This window comes from Loxodonta africana, chromosome 9, assembly GCF_030014295.1.
Source record: "Loxodonta africana isolate mLoxAfr1 chromosome 9, mLoxAfr1.hap2, whole genome shotgun sequence".
In the NCBI taxonomy this organism is placed as follows: Eukaryota; Metazoa; Chordata; class Mammalia; order Proboscidea; family Elephantidae; genus Loxodonta; species Loxodonta africana.
The window spans coordinates 28,182,140-28,202,376 of record NC_087350.1 but is presented as its reverse complement, the minus strand read 5'-3'; positions in this window follow the sequence as shown (position 1 = coordinate 28,202,376).

Below are 20,237 nucleotides of genomic sequence, written 5' to 3'. Positions count from 1 at the left end.
TGACCCACACATTTGGTCTTCTGCCTCTCTCACTAAGATGGCGGGATGATCGCTCAAGAACCCAATGTCTTTCTCCCTCTGCAGTTCCTCCAACTGCTCCAGGCTGATTTCTACCATCACTGATCCATCGAAACAGCAGCTCTCCTGCGGGTCAACAATGGCACATGTGTCCATAAAACAACAGATGTTTTTCTTTCTTCCACGTGATCCTTTGGAATTATCGACTACCTCCTCATTTTTGAAACACTCTTTCTCTGGCTTCAAGTGACACAAAACACTTCTAGTTTTCTTCCTACCAATGACTCTATCTTGCTCTCTTCACAGGTTTATCACCCTCCTCTACCTGACGATTACATTTCGGAGTTCCTCAGTACTTAGATCTGGGTTGTTTCCCCTTCTGTGGTGTGATGGATTACTTAGTGCAGCCTTTCTCACCATGGTCTTGAAACTCTCACCCAGCTGATTGGGTGAGGCTGTGAAAATAAGATAATTCTGGCCCACCAAGAGAATTGGTCAGGTTTGCCTTAAAAAAAGCCAATTCCAGAGCAGAAAGAAGAGCCCACCACCACCAAGCCAGGAGAGACTGGCAGGAGACAGTGCATTTGAGCTTCCCAGCCCACAGAGCAAGAAACGTGAATGCCTTTGGGCAGAGACTGAGGGCCAGGGAGAAGCCTACGCCTGACCCACGAATTTGGGACTTGCCATCCTCCACAACCTTGTGAGCCATTTCCTTTATATTGTTAGTGAGCTCTGTGAGACGTTGCAGTGAATTAGGGAACCCAAAGAGGGGCGAGAAAGTACTGAGGGGAGAAGGAGTAGTCGGTGTTAGAGATGATGGAGTGGTACAGCAGCTTGGAAAAGTTGTACATTTGGGACATCTTTAACCTCCACTTCATAGGAACCAACTTTGTGCTGATCCTTATAAAAGAAAGTATTCGTTTACCTTCTCACTCTATATTCCTTGTCCCCTGGCAATGTCACCCATGACTCTCCCTCAATAGCCTGGTAATGTGCAGATGGCATGAAAGGTTGGCATCTCTGCTTCAGACCCCTCCCATGGACAATTCCTCTTAGTTGTCTCAAAGGCACCATAAACCCTACATGTCCAAAGCTGGATTCATAATCTTCTCCCACCAAGCATGGTCTCCCGCCAGCATTATCATTTCTCTGTCTATGAAATTGCAGTCCATATAGCTTCTCAAGCCAGAAAACTAAGCCTTCCTTAATACATCCCACTCTCTGTTCCCTATCTTGTTGATTTTGCCTCTATTTCTTGAAACTGTCAACTTTTCTTTATTTCTGCCAACCTCTCACTGAGCCTAGTATAATAGACCAGCAGCTGTTGCACCTCAATCAGTATTTTTCAAACTGAAAACCATTAGCGGACGGTGAAACAAATTTAGTGGATGTCAACCAGCAGTTTTTTTAATGAAATACACTAGTCTAGATAAACCAGAAAAGAAAATATGAACGTGCATTACCCATAAAAAGGATAAGCATTCTCTTAACACTTTCATTTCTGGTGTGTATGTGTGTTATGTGCGGTGTATACTGAGTTACAATGTAAAATATACTTTTTAAAGAGGATTGCTATGAATGAGTTAGATTTGACTGAATAGGAACGAGTGTTTTTTTTGGTTTTAGAGGGGATCACCAGCAAAATATTTGACAGACATTGACACAATCCATTCATCCATCCTGACTTTCCTGCAAAATGTTCTCTATAAGGCAAAAAAAGCAGTTCTTTCAATATATAAATTTCATGTCACCTCCCATAGCTTCCTCCACCAACAACAATTAAGACTGGTTACTATCTGGCTGAGCCCTACTGCTTCAGCCCTAGCTCCATTTGAACACACTCCCCCTCATTTTTCTGAGCCTTCTTTCAGGCTCTTCTGCTTTCCACACTCCCTCCTGCCATAGAAATATTCCATAAGCTGTTCCCTTTGTCTGTCCTTCTCTTAATTGCCTAGTTAGCTTCCACAATGCACCTTGCCTTATACATGGCAACTCATTTGCATTTTTCCATTTTTTATATGAACATATGATTGATGTCTGTCTTCTCCACTCGGCTCGAAGATCATTGAGGTCAAGGGCAATGCTTCTAATCACCATTATATTCCAAGCATCTATTTCACTCCCTGGCACAGCTGTTGTTGTTAGCTGCAGTCCAGTCGGTCCTCAACTCAAGGTGACCCCAGGCACTACTGAACAAAATGTTCTTTGGGCCTACACCATCCTCATGATCAGTTGTGGATGGGACCATCGTGACCTATAGGGTTATCACTGGCTAATTTTCAGAGGTAAATCACCAAGCCTTTCTTCCTAACCCATCACAGTCTGGAAGCTCTGCTGAAACCTGGTCAGCATCACAGTAATAACTCAAGCCTCCACTGACAGACAGGTAGTGGCTAAGCATGAGGTATATTGGATGGGAATCGAACCTGAGTCTCCCACACAGAAGGCAAGAATTCTACCACTGAACCACTACTTCCCTCTCCCTGGGACAGAGGAGGGGCTTTATTAATATTAGATAGATCGAGGTGTGTGAATCCTAGGTCTGACAATTAATATTTATGTGAGCTCAAGTTATTATCTTCACTGAGATTTGGTTTCTTAATCTGTAAGTTAAGGGTGATAACACTTCTCAAGATTACTGTGGAAATGAAATAAGATATGCGTAAAGTACCCTGCAGGTAGTAATACATAAATTATTGTTTGATAAATGAACAACTACTATAATTTCCCAAAGGATGTCGTTTCCCTGATGCTGAGATAATCAGTCTCAGTTCTCTTGAGACTGTACCCCTGCTTTTAACCTATCTCCATAGCTTTTGTTGGTGAGTGTTATGGACTGAATGGTGTCCCTCTAAAAAATACGTTAAACTCCTAAGCCTCACTACCTGTAAACGTGATCTTATCTGGAAATAGTGTCTTTGTGCATGTTAGGTTAATATGAGGCCATACAGGAGTAGAATGAGTCCTAGTCCAATATCCTTGGAATCCTTATCAAAGAGAAGAGGAGACAGAGGGAAGAGGGACCTGTGAAGACAGAGGCAAAGATTAGAATCATCTACAAGTGGAGGAATGCCAAGGATCGCCGGCCATCACCAAAAGTTAGGAGACACGCATGGAACAGATTCTCCCTCAGAGCCCTCAGGAGGAATAAACATAGCTGATGCCCTGATTTCAGATTTCTAGCCTACAAAACTATGGGATGATAAATTTCTGTTTTTATAAGCCAGCCATTTTGTGGTACTTTGTTACGGCAGCCTTAAGAAACTAATACAGTTAAAAAGATAGGTTTATTCAGTGTTTCTTTTAAATAGGACCACCAAATCCAAGCACACCCATGCTGTTGGCTAGCTCAGTAGCTCACAGAACTGCATAGTTTAACACTTATTTACTCTTTACTCACATCCTCTGTAATTTTTCCTCCTCAGACTATACATTCCTTGAGAGCATGGTCCATAGACTCTGTTTTGTACATATTTTACAATTTTCCCAGGAGGAGGATAAATACTAGAAATATCCATCCTGGTAATTAGAAAAAGTATAAGCTTTGGACCCAGACGGTCCCTTCATTTTACCGCTTTTTGGCTGGGTGACCCTTAGCTAATCTCTTAAATCTCCTTAAGCCCCTGGTTCCCGGACATGGTTGCACATTGAAATCACCTGTATTTTCTGCTAGTGCTTTGCTAAAATGTAAAGGTCTGGCTTTCACCCCCTAGAAATTCTGATGTAATGGGTATGGATTGTGGCCTACGCATTGGGATTTTTTAAGGGCCCCAGGGGGATTCTACAGCCTAGTTTGGAAACCACTGCTCTGAACCACAAATTCCTTCATCTGTGAAACTATGGTGAAAATAGTCCCAATTATAAAGGGTTAATGAGATGCTTTAATGAGATCATAAATGGCTTGCTATATTATAAGTGATAAGAGAGTGATAGTTACTACTGTTGATTGGTGGCGGTGGAAATAATAGTACATAGTCATGCAAAGCCAGATGATGAAGATTCACAAGACAAGAACTCTCTCCCACCACATGTGATTGGTTACATATTTGTTTTTGTTAGTTGCTATTTTTTTTTTTTTTTTTATCAAGTCAGCTCCAACTCATGGTGACCTTATGTATAAGAAGGAAATGTGCCCAGACCTGTGCCGTATTTTGAGTGCCTTCCACCCTGGAAGGTCTCATCTTCCAGAACTTTATCAGACAATATTTCACTGTGATTCATGAGGTATTCATTGGCTAATTTTCAAAAGGTGATCACCAGCCTTTTCTTCCTAGTCTTAGAGTCAAAGCTCCGCTGAGAACTGTCCACCATAAGTAACCCTGCTGGTATTTGAAATACCAGTGGCATAGCTTCCAGGATGAGAGCAACATGCAAGCCACCTTAGTATGACAAGCTGACAGACGCGTGGCAGACGTAGCTTATTGAGAGCCCTTTAAATGTCAACACAGTTTCTAATCATCTGGAATGTCTACCGACTTGTAGAAAGTACTTCACTGCAGAGGCATCTTTTATTTGAATTTATCTACAAGTGACATGGACACCTGCCTTTCCCACCTCACGAAGCAAAGGTACGTCATGTCCTAATGGTCTAATAAATAAACAGAAAAAACTTTTGCAGGGCCTTCAGAATCAAAGGGCTAACTTGAATATATGTGCAGAGAATTTCAATATCAAGTTGCCTCTGAGCCTTTGAAACTATTTTGGGTCAACGACACAGCAGAAGTTTGAGGCTGGCAGTAAGCCCTAAAACAGGGCCAAAAATAAACCAAAGACCATTATAAAAATGTTTTAAGTGCCAAAGGCATGAGATGTTAAAATCGCAACATAATGGAGTAAAAATTTACAAAAGAAACTTTCCAAGAGTGGCACTAAGTGTTCCAGCACAGAGAAAGAAAACTCACAGGGAGAAGCCTGGAGACTGAGCCCAACCCCTGGAAATTAGCCTTCCAGACAGCTATGAATTCTCCCATCCAAGGCTACTTACAATACATTAACCACCAAGAGTCAAGCGTATTGATTCGTTTCCCCCTATCTGCGAGCCCAAGCTGACTAGCCCAGGTAAAGGAAGGAGTTTTCATGAAAATTAATTGGACCACTCAGCGTTTCACCATATTCAGCAAAGACTGCTCTATTTTGCCCTTCTCTCAAGCCTGAAGATTCACTTCCTGTTCTGCTCTCAATATCCAGCCGTTCCTCAGTGCACTGGGGTGCATGTATTCATTATTTATGGCCTTCTTTTCTTGAGCTTCAGCAAAGATGGTGCTTTCTGCTCAGTGCAGCTCCATGGTGGAGGACTGCAGGAAGGGCAGCAGTGTGGCAGGCCTTCCTCCCGCTTCCTCCTTGCTCAGCCAGGTCCGCTAGTCTCAGTTCCCTCTACCCCAGTCCATCCCTCCCTCTCTTTCCCCAATTAGGAACTCTTTTTACCAGTTGTACATGGACAGATTTATGCAGGGCTGGGAACCAGATCGTTCCCACTGATTGTCATAAAAGAAGAGTATGTTCTGTATCAAATATCCTCTGCACGGAGTCCAACTGTTTTCTTGGAAATAGCTTCTCTTGACCCGCCCATCATTTTTTTAGGCTTGGATTTTATGGGCCTGATGCAAAGTCTGTAAACGTTTTCTCTGGGAGACTTAGCAAGAGTACAGCATATTGCTGAAATGTGTGAAAGTGTGGGGATGCTTCTGTTGTCTGCTGCCAAGAGAATGCACTGTTAAATGAGAGGCTAGTACAGAAATGGAGGGACAGACTTGGTGACCACTTAAAAAACAAATTAAAAAAACTCTTGCTGTCGAGTCGGTTCCCACTCATGGTGACACCAGGTGCTACAGAATAGAACTGCTCCATAAGGCTTTCTTGGCTGTAATGATTACAGAACCAAATTGCCAGATCTGTCTTCCACTGCACCACTGGGTAGGTTCAAATGGCCAACTTTTTGATTAGTAGTTGACTGGAAACTGTGCCACCCAGGGACCTGATGACCCTTCCTAAGGGATTTTTGAACTCCAAGGCAGATAAGATATTCTATCAAAATATGTTTAAGTAGTTTAATATTAAAGTAGCAAATCCAATTGTGCTCTCCTTTTCAGCTGAACCCCCTCAGTGAGGCTACCAAGATCCAAAGAATGACCAAATGGGCCCATGGCCGTAAGCCCGCAATGACCTCTGGTTGAAGAGACTAAGGTGGAGGGAGATAGGAATGGCAACACAATCGTGCATCAGACCACTATTTCGATTTTCCCTAAAAAGCTTCCATTCTTCAATGTGTTATGTGGTATCTCTGGACAAGCTAATAATAGGGCAGGCAGCAGGCTTTGACGGACTTCAGACGGACAAGGGCTATTTAAATCTATTCACACAACTGAGGAGTCAAGGTCTTGATGCTCATGATACCCACTTATGCAGAAATGCAAAGAAAGGGATTTGTTCTCTTAAAATGGCAAGTAGATGAGCATATATAGGAAGACAAATATGAAAACCTTAAGGGATGCTTTGATTTTCTTTTCTCAAAATCTCATTTGGTCATCGATGTCTAATATTTAAGAAAAGCCCCAAAGTACCACCCAGACACAGAAATCCTTGTTGTTACCAGCAAATATCCAGGAGTCTATGAAACAAAACAGTGAAGGAAATGAGTTTTTTCTTCCATGCCCCATCCCGTCTCCATTTCCCTTTCCCGCTTCTTCTTTACCTTCCAGAGTTATTGCAAAATTTAAATAGAGAAAAAGCACTCAGGATATTATAAACTCCAACACAAATAAATGTGATTATTCATTATCACCATTGATATCCCATCCTCTTTCTTTTTCTGTCCCCTACTCTATTCTATCCTAATTAGGGTGCACAGACGTCTGTCTGGCCCTCTGGGCATCCCCTGAGATGCCTGAGCTTTCCCTGTACCCCCCCTTTCCATTCCACCAGAGCACACTGCTCCTGACCACTGATTGTAATCAGAGTAAGTTCATTAAGTTCGAAGGTGTGTGTGTTCATGTGTGTATGCACTTATATGTGTATGATTGTATAATAATCTGTTATTTAAATATTCAATAAAATCTTACAATATGCAGGATTTATCCCATGTCCTATTCCCAAAAGCCTTAATCTCCTGATCTAAACTCATCAGTCAATTCAAACTAAGACTCAGTGATTAACCCTAATGTTAAAGGTTATTGCTGATGTTGTTAGCTGCCCCAACTCTAGGCAACCCCATGCACAACAGAAAAATCCCTGCTTTGTCCTCTGCCATTCTCATGCTCATCGCAGTTTCAGAATGTTAAAGGTACGATGATTAAAATATGAGATCATACACTGATATAGCATATACAGTGTCCCACGACCTAGTTTAAGTGCTTTACATTAATGGCTCACTTAATCCCGCAAACCTAATGAAGTGGATATTCTCATCCCCGTTTTACAGACGGAGAAACTGAGACAGAGAGGGATTAAAGTAACTCTTCTTTCTTCTCTATGCCTAATCTGCTCTTTTTATATCTCAATAGAGATTGACCCAGACACACCCTGAGTAGTACTGCCTCACTAGCATAACAAAGAAAAGTCATTCCCAAATGGGATTATAACCACAGGTGTAACCAAAAAGACCATTGCCATCAAGTCAACTCCTGCTCATAGTGACCCTATAGGACAGAGAAGAACTGGTTTTCCAAGGAGCAGCTGGTGGATTCAAAACGCCGACATTTTGGTTGGCAGCCATAGCTCCTAACCACTGTGACACCATGGCTCCAACCACAGGTATAGGAGTTATGATTTACAGCACATGTTTTTGAGGACACAATTCAATCCATAACAGACCCCATCTCCAGAGATTCTAATTCACTAGGTCAGGACCAGGCTCATAAATTTGCATTCTAATAAGTTCCCAGATGTTATCAACACTGCTATTCAAAGGACCATACTTTGAGTAACAGCAAAATAATTACACAAAATTCCCTCTTTAAATACATTTTTTTAAATAAAATGAATGAGTGAGGTTAGAGAAAATATTTGGTAAATAATAGTAAAAATAGTATGCAGATACAGTAAAACTAGTGTGAAGCTGATACATGTACTTGAATTTAAGAACATTGCTAGGCTAGGACTCACTCTGTTACTCTCTAGATGTGGAACAATAAGCTCTCCAGGTCTCAGTTTCCACACCCATAAAATCTGGGAGTTGGGCTAAATGTTCTTAAACATCTCTCATAACTCTAGTGAAGCTTCACTTGTAAACTCTTTTCATAGAAAAGAAAGCCAGCACTCTCACTAGTCACTTGTGTATCACAACATGATACAATTTTAAGAAATTAAAATCTTTTGAAAACTTTTCAATTAGCTTAAATATCATGTAATTAAACAGTTTGGCGTCCCCAAATGAGATTATTCTGGAAGAAAAAACACCTAGGATTTCCCTCAAAATGTTCATTAATGCAAGTGTGCTAGCCACTATTAGCCAGAATTAGCCAACAAGTCATATTTACATTAAAAAACATTTTGCCTACTCTACTAAATATCTTCTATTCCTGAATGGTTACTTATCTGTCTGAAGTAGTTAATGAGAATGACTGGGTTGTCCTCTTAATCCTATTTTAAACTCACATAACAAATTTCAAAAGTAAATGATAAAGAGACTTCCCATTTTAAAAGGACAAAATGAAGATATCTCCATTCCCTTCTCCTGATAACAACACCTGGAATCACCTGAAACAACAAGACTTTTGAAAGCAGAAAGACAAACCTCAACTCTGATGAAACCTGGATATACCTGTGATAGAGAACTAAATTGTGTGAGAAAGTGTTCCCAAATTTAGTGGATATCAGAGTGGAGCACAAAACAATGCTGAAAGGGGACAACTCCACCTGGAGATCACAAAGCCCAATGTAGGTAGTCCCTCAAAGGTAGAAGCAATCGCCTTTATTTGCAGGAATAGTATAAGATTATGCAGTAATAGTGGAAGACTCCCTGGACCCATTTTAGCAGCAAGGAATTACAAGACTGGCCAGAACAGAGAGAGAAACACTATACTTTCCTTCATTACTTAAAATAGTAGATTGCTGAGGCAGGAGCAATTGTGAAGTTTGAGGAGCTGCTAAACTCTGTCAGCTTCAGAGATGTAAAAATCAACCAACTGACACTCAAAACTCTAAATCACAAGTTTCATTGTAAACCATTAAGACTTCCTGCTATCCTAGAACACTGACAACATAAACCATCTGCAAATACCTGGTTTCATTCAAAGATAAGAGACAATATAAAGAGATTATCAAAAGATCTAGTCAATGATACTATAGTAAAACAAAAAAGAAAAGAAGCAGAAAAAATAATGCCAAAAAAGCAATAAAAAAAAAAAAAAAACTATTGCAATACATATCAGGAAAAATACTACCATGAACTAGATGGAAATATCAACTATATCTCCAGGATCTCAGAGAATTAAACAAAATAAGTGTCCTTTTAAAACAAAAGCACAAAGAGAAGATACAAACTTTCAAGGAGAAAAATGATGAGACATCTGAAGGAGGTTAAATATGAAGTGCCCAGAGTTCAAGAATTAAATCAAAAAGTAAAACCATAACAGAAATTAAGGCCAGTTTGGGAAAAACCATAAAGAATATACTACAGAAAACACAATACTGAAAAAAAGACAAACAAAAAAATTTAATAAATAATTTTACAGGATTAGAGAGAAAATAGAAGATACAATTGTAAATCAAAAGAGATCATTCTTAATTTAAATAATTTTGGTTCCTGAAAAAAAGAATCAGTTGAAGAGAAGAAAGGCATTCAAGAATGTAACTCAAGATAGTTGTCCTAAAATATAAGCAAATTTAAAACTGTAGATTGAAAGGTTATACTATAGCCCAAGAAATAATTACTCAGAGATAAACATTGACATACTTCAGAAAAGTAATTAAATTCAAAATGAATGAAATAGTTCTTTGAGTATCGATCTAGTAATATCAAATTGAGGTAAGTCTAACCTCAGACTTCTTGATAGCAATGCTAGAAGACAGTGGGACAAGACTTACAGAGATCTCAGAGAAAAGAGTTATGAACCAAGAATCTCATACTCAAGGTGGAGTCAACATGGCACCCTAGTCAGCCTCCTCCCTCCCTCTGCAGCAAAGACCTGAAAAACTAAGTAAAACAGATACAAATGTCAATCCTGGAACCCTAAGCATCAAATGAAGGGATAAAGAACTAGATCAAACACCAAATGGAAGAAGAAACGGAGAAAACAGAAAACAAGGAGAGATACAGAGTGGAGGTCCCCTGCCAACTAAAACCGTATGGAGTTGCCATCTTGAAAACACCAGCAACAACAGACAGGGAGTACGGGCAGACAACTCCCTGGAGCTTCCAATAGGAGACAGGGCATCTGCAAAGCAGTGAAACATACTTCCCCACCCCTCTCCCTTCCAGTGAGTAGCAGTAAAAACCCCTAAAGCCCATAAGTCCCCACCACCAGGATCCACAATACAAGCCCGCCCCGCAGGCCCACCCTACTCCGTTCCATTGTGCAGCTTTTTTTTCCCTTCTTTCTTCCTTTTCTTTCTCCCTTCCAACTAGCCCTGTACACCACCACCCCCTTCTGAAGACCCCTGCCACACCACCGCAGCCAGAGTGCCACTGACCCACTGCCACCTTAGGTCTATCCCAACTTCACCCACCACCTCCAGCCCTGCTACAATTTTTCTTTGTTTTTGTTTTTATTTCCCTTTCTCCCTATTCTTTCTCACTCCCACCTAACCTGTATGCCATCTCACCTCTTCCCCCCCAAACCCCACTGTGCTCCCATGGCTAGAAAACCACCAGCCTTCCCCACCCCCACCCAACAGTTCCTGCCATACCAACATTTTTAATTCTTTTCTACATTCTTTTATTTTTGTTTGTTTCTCTTCTGTCTTTTCTTTCTCCCTCCCACCTAGCCCCATATGCCACTTCCTCTCCCTTCTCGACATTGAGCAGCTAAAGCAAAAGGAAGAATTGATGAAGTAAAAGAACTGAAGATTTCAAAGGGCCTCTCAAGAAGACAAAGTAAAGTATTATAATGACATATGCAAAGAGCTGGAGATGGAAAACCAAAAGGGAAGAACATGTTTGGTGTTTCTCAAGCTGAAAGAGCTGAAGAAAACCAAGCCTCAAGTTACAATAGTGAAGGATTCCATGGGAAAAATATTGAATGACGCAGGAAGCATCAAAAGAAGATGGAAGGAATACACAGAATCATTATACCAAAAAGAATTAGTTGATGTTCAACCATTTCAAGAGGTAGCATATAATCAGGAACCGACGGTACTGAAGGAGGAAGTCCAAGCTGCTCTGAAGGCATTGGCAAAAAACAAAGCTCCAGGAATTGATGGAATATCAATTGAGATGTTTCAACAAACAGATACAGTGCTTGAGGTGCTCACTTGTCTATGCCAAGAAATATGGAAGATAGCTTCCTGGCCAACTGACTGGAAGAGATCCATTTTTATGCTTATTCCCAAGAAAGGTGATCCAACCAAATGTGGAAATTATAGAACAATATCATTAACATCACTCGCAAGCAAAATTTTGCTGAAGATCATTCAAAAACGGCTGCAGCATATCAACAGGGAACTGCGAGAAATTCAGGCCAGTTTCAGAAGAGGATGTGGAACCAGGGATATCATTGCTGATGTCAGATGAATCCTGGCTGAAAGCAGAGAATACCAGAAGAATGTTTACCTGTGTTTTATTGACTTTGCAAAGGTATTCGACTGTGTGAATCATAACAAATTATGGATAACATTGTGAAGAATGGGAATTCCAGAACACTTAATTGTGCTCATGAGGAACCTTTACATAGATCAAGAGGCAGTTGTTCAGACAGAACAAGGGGATGCTGATTGGTTTAAAGTCAGGAAAGATGTGCATCAGGGTTGTATTCTTTCACCATGCCTATTCAATCTGTATGCTGAGCAAATATGAGAAGCTGGACTATATGAAGAACAATGGGGTATCAGGATTGGAGGATGACTCATTAACAACCTGCGTTATGCAGATGACACAACCTTGCTTGCTGAAAGTGAAGAGGACTTGAAGCACTTACTAATGAAGATCAAAGACCACAGCCTTCAGTATGGATTACACCTTAACATAAAGAAAAGAAAATCCCTCACAACTGGACCACTGAGCAACATCATGATAAACAAGAAAAGATTGAAGTTGTCAAGGATTTCATTTTACTTGGATCCACAATCAACAGCCATGGAAGCAGCAGTCAAGAAATCAAAAGATGCATTGCATTGGGCAAATGTGCTGCAAAGGACCTCTTCAAAGTGTTGAAGAGCAAAGATGTCTCCTTTAAGACTAAGGTATGCCTGACCCAAGCCATGGTATTTTCAATCGCATCATATGCATGTGAAAGCTGGACAATGAATAAGGAAGACCAAAGAAAAATTGACACCTTTGAATTGTGGTGTTGGTGAAGAATATTGAATATACCGTGGACTGCCAAAAGAAGCCACAAATCTGTCTTGGAAGAAATACAACCAGAATGCTTCTTAGAGGCAAGGATGGCGAGACTGTGTCTTACATACTTTGGACATGTTGCCAGGAGGGATCAGTCCCTGGAGAAGGACATCATGCTTGGCAGAGTACAGGGTCAGCGGAAAAGAGGAAGACCCTCAACGAGGTGGATTGACACAGTGGCTGCAACAATGAGCTCAAACATAGCAACGATTGTAAGGATGGCGCAGGACTGGGCAGTGTTTCATTCTGTTATGCATAGGGTCTCTATGAGTCAGAACTGACTCAACAGCACCTAACAACAACAACTCCCTTCTCACCTGCCCCCAGGTCCTCTCCACCTCACTTGCTGGCCCTGACCGCAACACCACATTTTTTTATTAGTAGTATTTTTTCTTTTACTCTAATTATTTCTTTTCTTTCTTCTGCCCACCAAGCCCAGTGTGCCACCTTCACTCCCTTCCTGACAGTCCCTGCCATACTGTTGTAGGTATAGATCCACCAGCCCATTACCACCCCAGGTCCACTATACCTCCCAACCACTGGCTCCCACCATATCTCCATTATTTTATTTTTTCATTCTTTCTTTTTCCTTCCCACCTAGCCTTGTTTGTCACCTTCTTGCCTTTCCCACCAACCCACCACTCTGCCCCCTCCCCTACCACGTTGGCATTTTTGTTTTCTTTTTCTTCTTTCTCCCCTTTCTTCCTGTTTTTTTCTCCCTCCCACACAGCCCTGTATGCCACGCCCTCCCACTTCCACTGACCCCCACTGTGCCACCATGGTTAGGGACACACTGACACACCACCTCACCACTGCCCTGGGTCTCCCCAACCCCCACCCACCTGCCCCCACTGGCCCACCATTTTTTTCCTTTTTTCTTTCTTTTTTTCTCTTTTCCTTCTTTATTTTCTTTTTCTCCCACTCACCTAGCCCTGTATGTCACCTCCGGTTCCTTCTGACCAACTACCGGGTCTGCCCCAGCCCCCAATGGCCAGCCCCTATCATGCTGCCAGTTTTTTTTTTCTCTCTTTCTTCCTTTTCTTTCTCCCTACCACCTAACCTCATACACCACCTTCCTCCCTGTAAGCCCCTGAGCACTGCCACAGCTAGAGAGCCACCAGCACACCAGCTACCAATGCTACCCCCTTTTTTTACTCTCTCTTTTCTTTCTGCCCCCCCACCCCATATGCCACCTCCCCCCACTTCCCAATGGCCTTAGCCATGCCACCATGGCTACAGCATCCCTGGCACTCAGGTCTGCCACTGCACTGAGACCCCGCTGCCCCTCCCCTCCTGCAACTTGATCAACTGCTGAATGGGAAGCAAACCCATATCACTCCCCATATGACACACCCAATATCAAGCAAAGGGCTCTGAATGTTCCCACACCATTGGACCAACATCAGGAGGCAGACAGTGCCCACTGAGTATGCCCTCAGCCACCTCACTAAATCAATGAACAGTGAAGGAGGCTTGCCCTTTCAGCAGTTGTTCTGCCCACCCAGACAACATGGTGAGAACTACAGTGCCCACAGACAAGCAAGCAGCAAAGTGTGCCCAGACAACCCACCCTAACATATCAAAACAAAACAAAAAAGCAGGATGAAACAAACATAGAATCAATAAATAAAGAAAATATCCTAATATCTCAGAGACAGCAGACAATACAAAAATATTTTAAAAAGCAAGATAAGATGGCTCTATCAAGTGACCAAAACAAAGAATCAGATAACCTTCTGATAGAAGAAAAGGCAGTGAAACTATCTGATATGGAATTTGGAAGACTAATATTTAGAGCTCTCCAGAAGATTAGGTAAGAGATCAAGTAAAACAGAGACAAAACAAACAAAAACAGCCAAAATCAAGGCAAACAAATACAAAGCAATACAAGAATGCAGGAAAGTAATACAAGAACAAAGTGTCAAAATAAGTAAGCAATTAGAAATCACACAAAACTAGAATCCAGAAGATAATAAAATTTCAAAAACGGAAAACTCAATAGGAAGTTTTTAGAGCAAATTTGAACCAATGAAAGAATCAGCAAGATGGAAGACAAATCCTTGGACACCACTTTATTTGAGGGAAAATCAGTGAAAAGAATGAAGAAAACCTAAGATTATTTGAGAAACATTCGAGAGCAAAAAATTCTGCATCATTGGTGTTCCAGAACTGATGGGAGGTGAAGGGATGGAAAATGCAGAGAAGATTGTTAAAGATTTGCTGGCAGAAAACATCCCAAGTATCATGAAAGATGAAAAACTGACCATTCAAGAAACTCAATAAACACCGTATAGAATAGACCCCAAAAGAAATTTCCCAAGACAGATCATAATTAGAACTACCAAAACAAAAGGCAATGAAAGAATTCTGAGAGCAGCTCATGAAAACAAAGTCACATACTAAAGGGGAAATAATAAGACTAAGTTCTTATTATTCAATAGAAACTATACAGACAAGAAGACAACGGGATGACATATACATAACCTTGAAAGAAAAAAACTTCCAACCAAGAATAATATATCCTGCAAAACTCTCTGAAATGCAATGACAATATTAGGAAACTTCTAAATAAACAGAATTTAAGGGAATTCATAAAAACAAAGCCACACTTACAAAAATCATTAAAGGAAGAGAGGTGGGGCCAAGATGGCAGAGTAGTCAGACGCTTCCTGTATTCCCTCTTACAACAAATACATGAAAAAACAAATGAATCTATTATATATGACAAGCTAGGAGCCCTGAACACCAAAGGCAAAGTTGAGGAATCGGACTTAGTGGCAGGGGCAGGCAGAAATGGTTCAGAAGCAGCAAGGAGTTGCCAGACCTGACACGGCAGGAACTGGCACCCTGCAGACCAATTCTGCTCCTGCCGTGAGTGCGGTGAGGCAAGTAGAGGTGTTCAGGATGCATTTTCCACACCAGGGGAGGCCAAAAGGCAGAGAGTCTGCTCAACCCTCTAGAACAAGTGAGAAGCGGCCCACAACTGGCAAACAATAAGTACCTGTGTTTAACCTACCACGATCCAAAAATACCCCTTCAGGAAAAACCTCTCACCCACTTACCTGCTCCTTTCTGCTCTGCATTGTGTCACAGCTGGCAGCATCCCCTTGACCAGGAGAAAAACCTGCACTCGCACCACATAAATCAGAGACTACAGCAGCCTGAGACCAGAAGAACTAGATGGTGCCTGGTTACAACTGATGACTGCTCTGACAGAGAGCAAAAGAGAGAACCCCTGATGGAGCAGGAGAGGAGTGGGATGCAGACCTCAAATTCTTGTAAAAAGACCAGACTTAATAGTCTAACTGAGACTAGATGGACCCTGGAGGTCATGGTCCCCAGACCTTCTGTTACCCCAAGACTGGAACCATTCCCAAAGCCAACTCTTCAGACAGGGATTGGACTGAACTATAAGATAGAATATGATACTGGTGAGGAGTGAGTTTCTTCGCTCAAGTAGACACATGAGACTACGTGGGTAGCTCCTGTCTGTAGGGGAGATGAGAAGGCAGAGGGGGACAGAAGCTGCCCGAATGAACAAGGGGAATACAGGGTGGAAAGAAGGAGTTTGCTGTCTCATTAGGGGGAGAGCAACTAGGCCTCCATAGCAAGGTGTATATAAATTTTTGTATGAGAGACTGCCTTGATTTGTAAACTTCCACTTAAAGCACAATAAAAATTTTTTAAAAAAGTCCTGTACTTGCCTTGAGCCATTCTCCCAGCCTTGGAGAGGGAACAAATTAACAAACAGGGGAAAAATAATCTGCTGGCTCCCCCAAGCTGGGAGCTCAAGGCAGAAACAGCTCCTTTGCCTAGGCACAGGCATAAGGGGTTCATGTAACTTTGGATGCCTTTCACCCCTGCATAGACCTGTGTGAGCCCATTTCAACAGCGTAGGCCCTCATTAGCACAGTACAACACAGTATACTCCTGAAGTCTAACTTCAACTGTTTGAGCTACAAGGTGGAGAGGCAAGTTTGTGTCATTTGACACCACTCTGCCTATTAAGCAGGGTCCTCACTTACCCACATCAGGGGTCTGAAGACTGGTGGCTCCACCCATGACACCTAGCCACCCACAACAGGGGTTCAAGAATAAGTGGTGCCTCTCTGTCCTTACAGCTTACAGCATTGGGTGCCCATAGTCTGGATGCAAAACCCACCCGCCTACATGCTCTAGGGAAAAGGGACAGACACTCAGGGGCAATTGTCAGTCCCCTGCCTTGCTCAGCACATGACCCCCTACTGCACACAGATACCTGCGCCTACACCAATCATCCCTGCTCATCTAGGACTGTAGGTGAGAGCCTGAACCATACACTTAGTGAATGACTATCTGGACACCTGAGCTGAATCCATACAAGAAAAGTGAATGGACTCCTGGGCTCACACACCTAGTAACAGCTCTAACCACCTGGTGACAGGATGGTAGAGATTCGAGGTGCCAGTACTCAAACTAGCTCACTTGAGCAGTATATTTGGGCATATCAAAAACAAAACAAAACAAGAAGCTAGGACATAGTAAACCCAGTCCCAGTGCCGTCGAGTCCGACTCATAGCAACCCTACAGGACAGAGTAGAACTGCCCCCTAGAGTTTCCAAAAATAAATAAATACAATAACTTATTGATGACTTGGAGACAACAGTCAATATCAAACCACATAAAGAGGCAGGCCACAATGGCTTCGGCAAGCTCCCACAACAAAGAATAAAGAAATCTTCCAGAAAACTTCCTGGGGTTACTGGAGATAGAATGTAAAAGATTAACATACAGAACTCTTCAAGAGATCAGGAAGGAGATCAGGCAAAACGCAGAACAAGCCAAGGAATGCACAGGCAAAGCTTCAGAGGAACTTAAGCAGATTAGACAAGAGCATAATGACAAATTTAATAGGCCGCAAAAATCCACAGACAGCAGATAGAAATTCAGAAGATTAAGAATAAAATTTCAGAATTAGACAATTCAATAGAAAGTTATAAGAGCAGAACTGAGGCAATAGAAGTTAGAATTAGTGAGACTGAAGATAAAGCACTTGGCAAAAACACATCTGAGGAAAATCAGATAAAACAATTTTAAAAAATGAATAAACTCTAAAAATTCTGTGGGAATCTATCAAGAGGAATAACTTATGAGTGATTGGAGTACCAGAACAGAGGGAGATAACAGAGAATACAGAGAGAATTGACGAAGATTTGTTGGCAGAAAACTTGCCTGATATCATGAAAGATGGAAAGACATCTATCCAAGATTCTCATCGAACCTCACACAAGGTAGATCTCAAAAGAAAGTCACCAAGACATAATCAAACTTGCCAAAACCAAAGATAAAGAGAGAATTTTAAGAGCAGCTAGAAATAAATGAAAAGTCACCTACAAAGGAGAGTCAATAAGAATAAGCTTGGACTACTTGGCAGAAACCATGCAGACAAGAAGACAATGGGATGACTTATTTTAAAAATTGAAGGAAAAAAATTGCTAGTCAAGAATCATATATCCAGCAAAACTGTCTCTCAAATTTTAAGGCAAAATTAGGACATTTCCAGATAAACAAGCTTAGGGAATTTGCAAAAACCAAACCAAAACTACAAGAAATACAAAAGGGAGTTCTCTGGTTAGAAAATCAATAACATCCAATAACAACGCAAGACTAGAACACAGGACAGAGCAACCAGATATCTACCCAGATAGGGAAGTCACAAGAATAAATCAAGATAAAAAAAATTGCTCAAAACAAGGAAACAGTGATGTCACTTGTAATAATGACAACATTAAATCAATAGAGACTAAATAATGTAGTCATAGATCTTTTATATGGAGAGGAAGTCAAGGCGATATAAAGAAATAAAAGATTGATTTAAACTTAGAAAAATAGGGATAAATATTAAGGTAATCAGAAAGGAAACTACTAATCCTTCACATCAAAATAAAAAACAAGAAAAACATAGACTGAGCAAATACAAAATCAACAACAATGAAAAAGATGAAATGGAAATATATAAAGAAAAATGACTCAGCACAGAAAATTAAGTGGAAAAAAGAAACTGTCAACAATATATAAAAAAAAGACATCCAAATGACAACACTAAATTCATACCTAACCATAATTACACTGAATATAAATGGACTAAGTGCACCAATAAAGAGACAGAGAATGGAAGAATGGATTAAAAAATATGATCTGTTTATATGCTGCCTACAAGAGACACACCTTAGACTCAAAGATGCAAACAAACTAAAACTCTAAGGGTGAAAAAAAATATATCAACCAAACAACAATCAAAAAAGAGCAGGAGTGGCAATAGTAATTTCTGACAAAATAGACTTTGAAGTAAAATTCACCACAAAGGACAAGGAAGGACACTACATAATGATTAAAGGGTCAATACACCAGGAGGACATAACCATAATAAATATTTATGCGGCCAATGACAGGGCTCCAAAGTACATAAAACAAACTCGAAAAGCATTGCAAAGAAAGATATACAGCTCCATAGTAATTGTAGGAGACTTCAACACACCACTTTCAGAGAGGACAGAACATCCAGAAAGAAGCTCAATAAAGACACAGAAGATCTAAATGTGACTATCAACCAACTTGACCTCATAGACATATACAGAACACTCCACCCAACAGCAGCCAAGTATACTTTCTTTTCCAGTGCACGTGGCATATTCTCCAGAATAGACCACATATTAGGCCATAAAGCAAGCCTTAACAGAATCCAAAACATCAAAATATTACAAAGCATCTTTTCTAACCATAAAGCCATAAAAGTAGAAACCAATAAAAGAAAAAGCAGGGAAAAATCATTAAAAGGAGTCCTTGGGTTAGAGAACCAACATCAGATAACCTGAGTCTAGGATACAGGACAACATCAGACACATACCAACCTAGGTAAAGAATTCTCAATAATAAAACAAAGCTAAAAAACTTAAAACAGGTAAGCAGAGACATCACTCTGTAAATGATAACAATATCAAAACAATAAAAGGGGGAATAAATGGTGTAGGTATAGAACTTTCAAATGGAGAGGAAGTGAAGATGATAAAAAGTAATAAAAGAGTGGTTCAAACTTAGGAAGATAAGGATAAATTTCAAGGTAACCACAAAGAAATTTAACAAACCTACTTATTAAAATAAAAAAGAAGAAATATATACTCAGTAAACACAAAATCTGTAATAATGAAGAAAAAGTAAAGAAAATCCACAAACAAAAGGAGCTCAGCACAGGAAAGTAAGAGGAACAAGGAAAAGTCAGCACCCCCCCCCCAAAAAAGCATAATATGGCAGCAATAAACTCATACCTATTGATAACCACACTGAATGTAAACGGCATAAATGCACCCACAAAGAGACACAGCAAGGCAGAATGGATTAAAAAAAAAAAAAGACCCATCAACATGATGTCTACAAGAGACGCACCTTAGATACAAAGACATTAATATATTAAAAAAATCAAAGGTTGGAAAAAAATGTATCAAGCAAATGATAACCAAAAAAGAGCAAGAGTGGTAATGCTAATCTCAGACAAAATACACTTTAAGGCAAAATCAGCCATAAAAGATAAGGAAGAGTATTTATTATATAATGATCAAAGGGACAATCCACTAAGAAGATATAACCCTAATAAATACCTATGTAACCAATGATAGAGCTCCAAAATAACATAAAACAAACTCTAAAAGCACTGAAAAGAGAAATAGACAATTCTGCAATAATAGTAGGA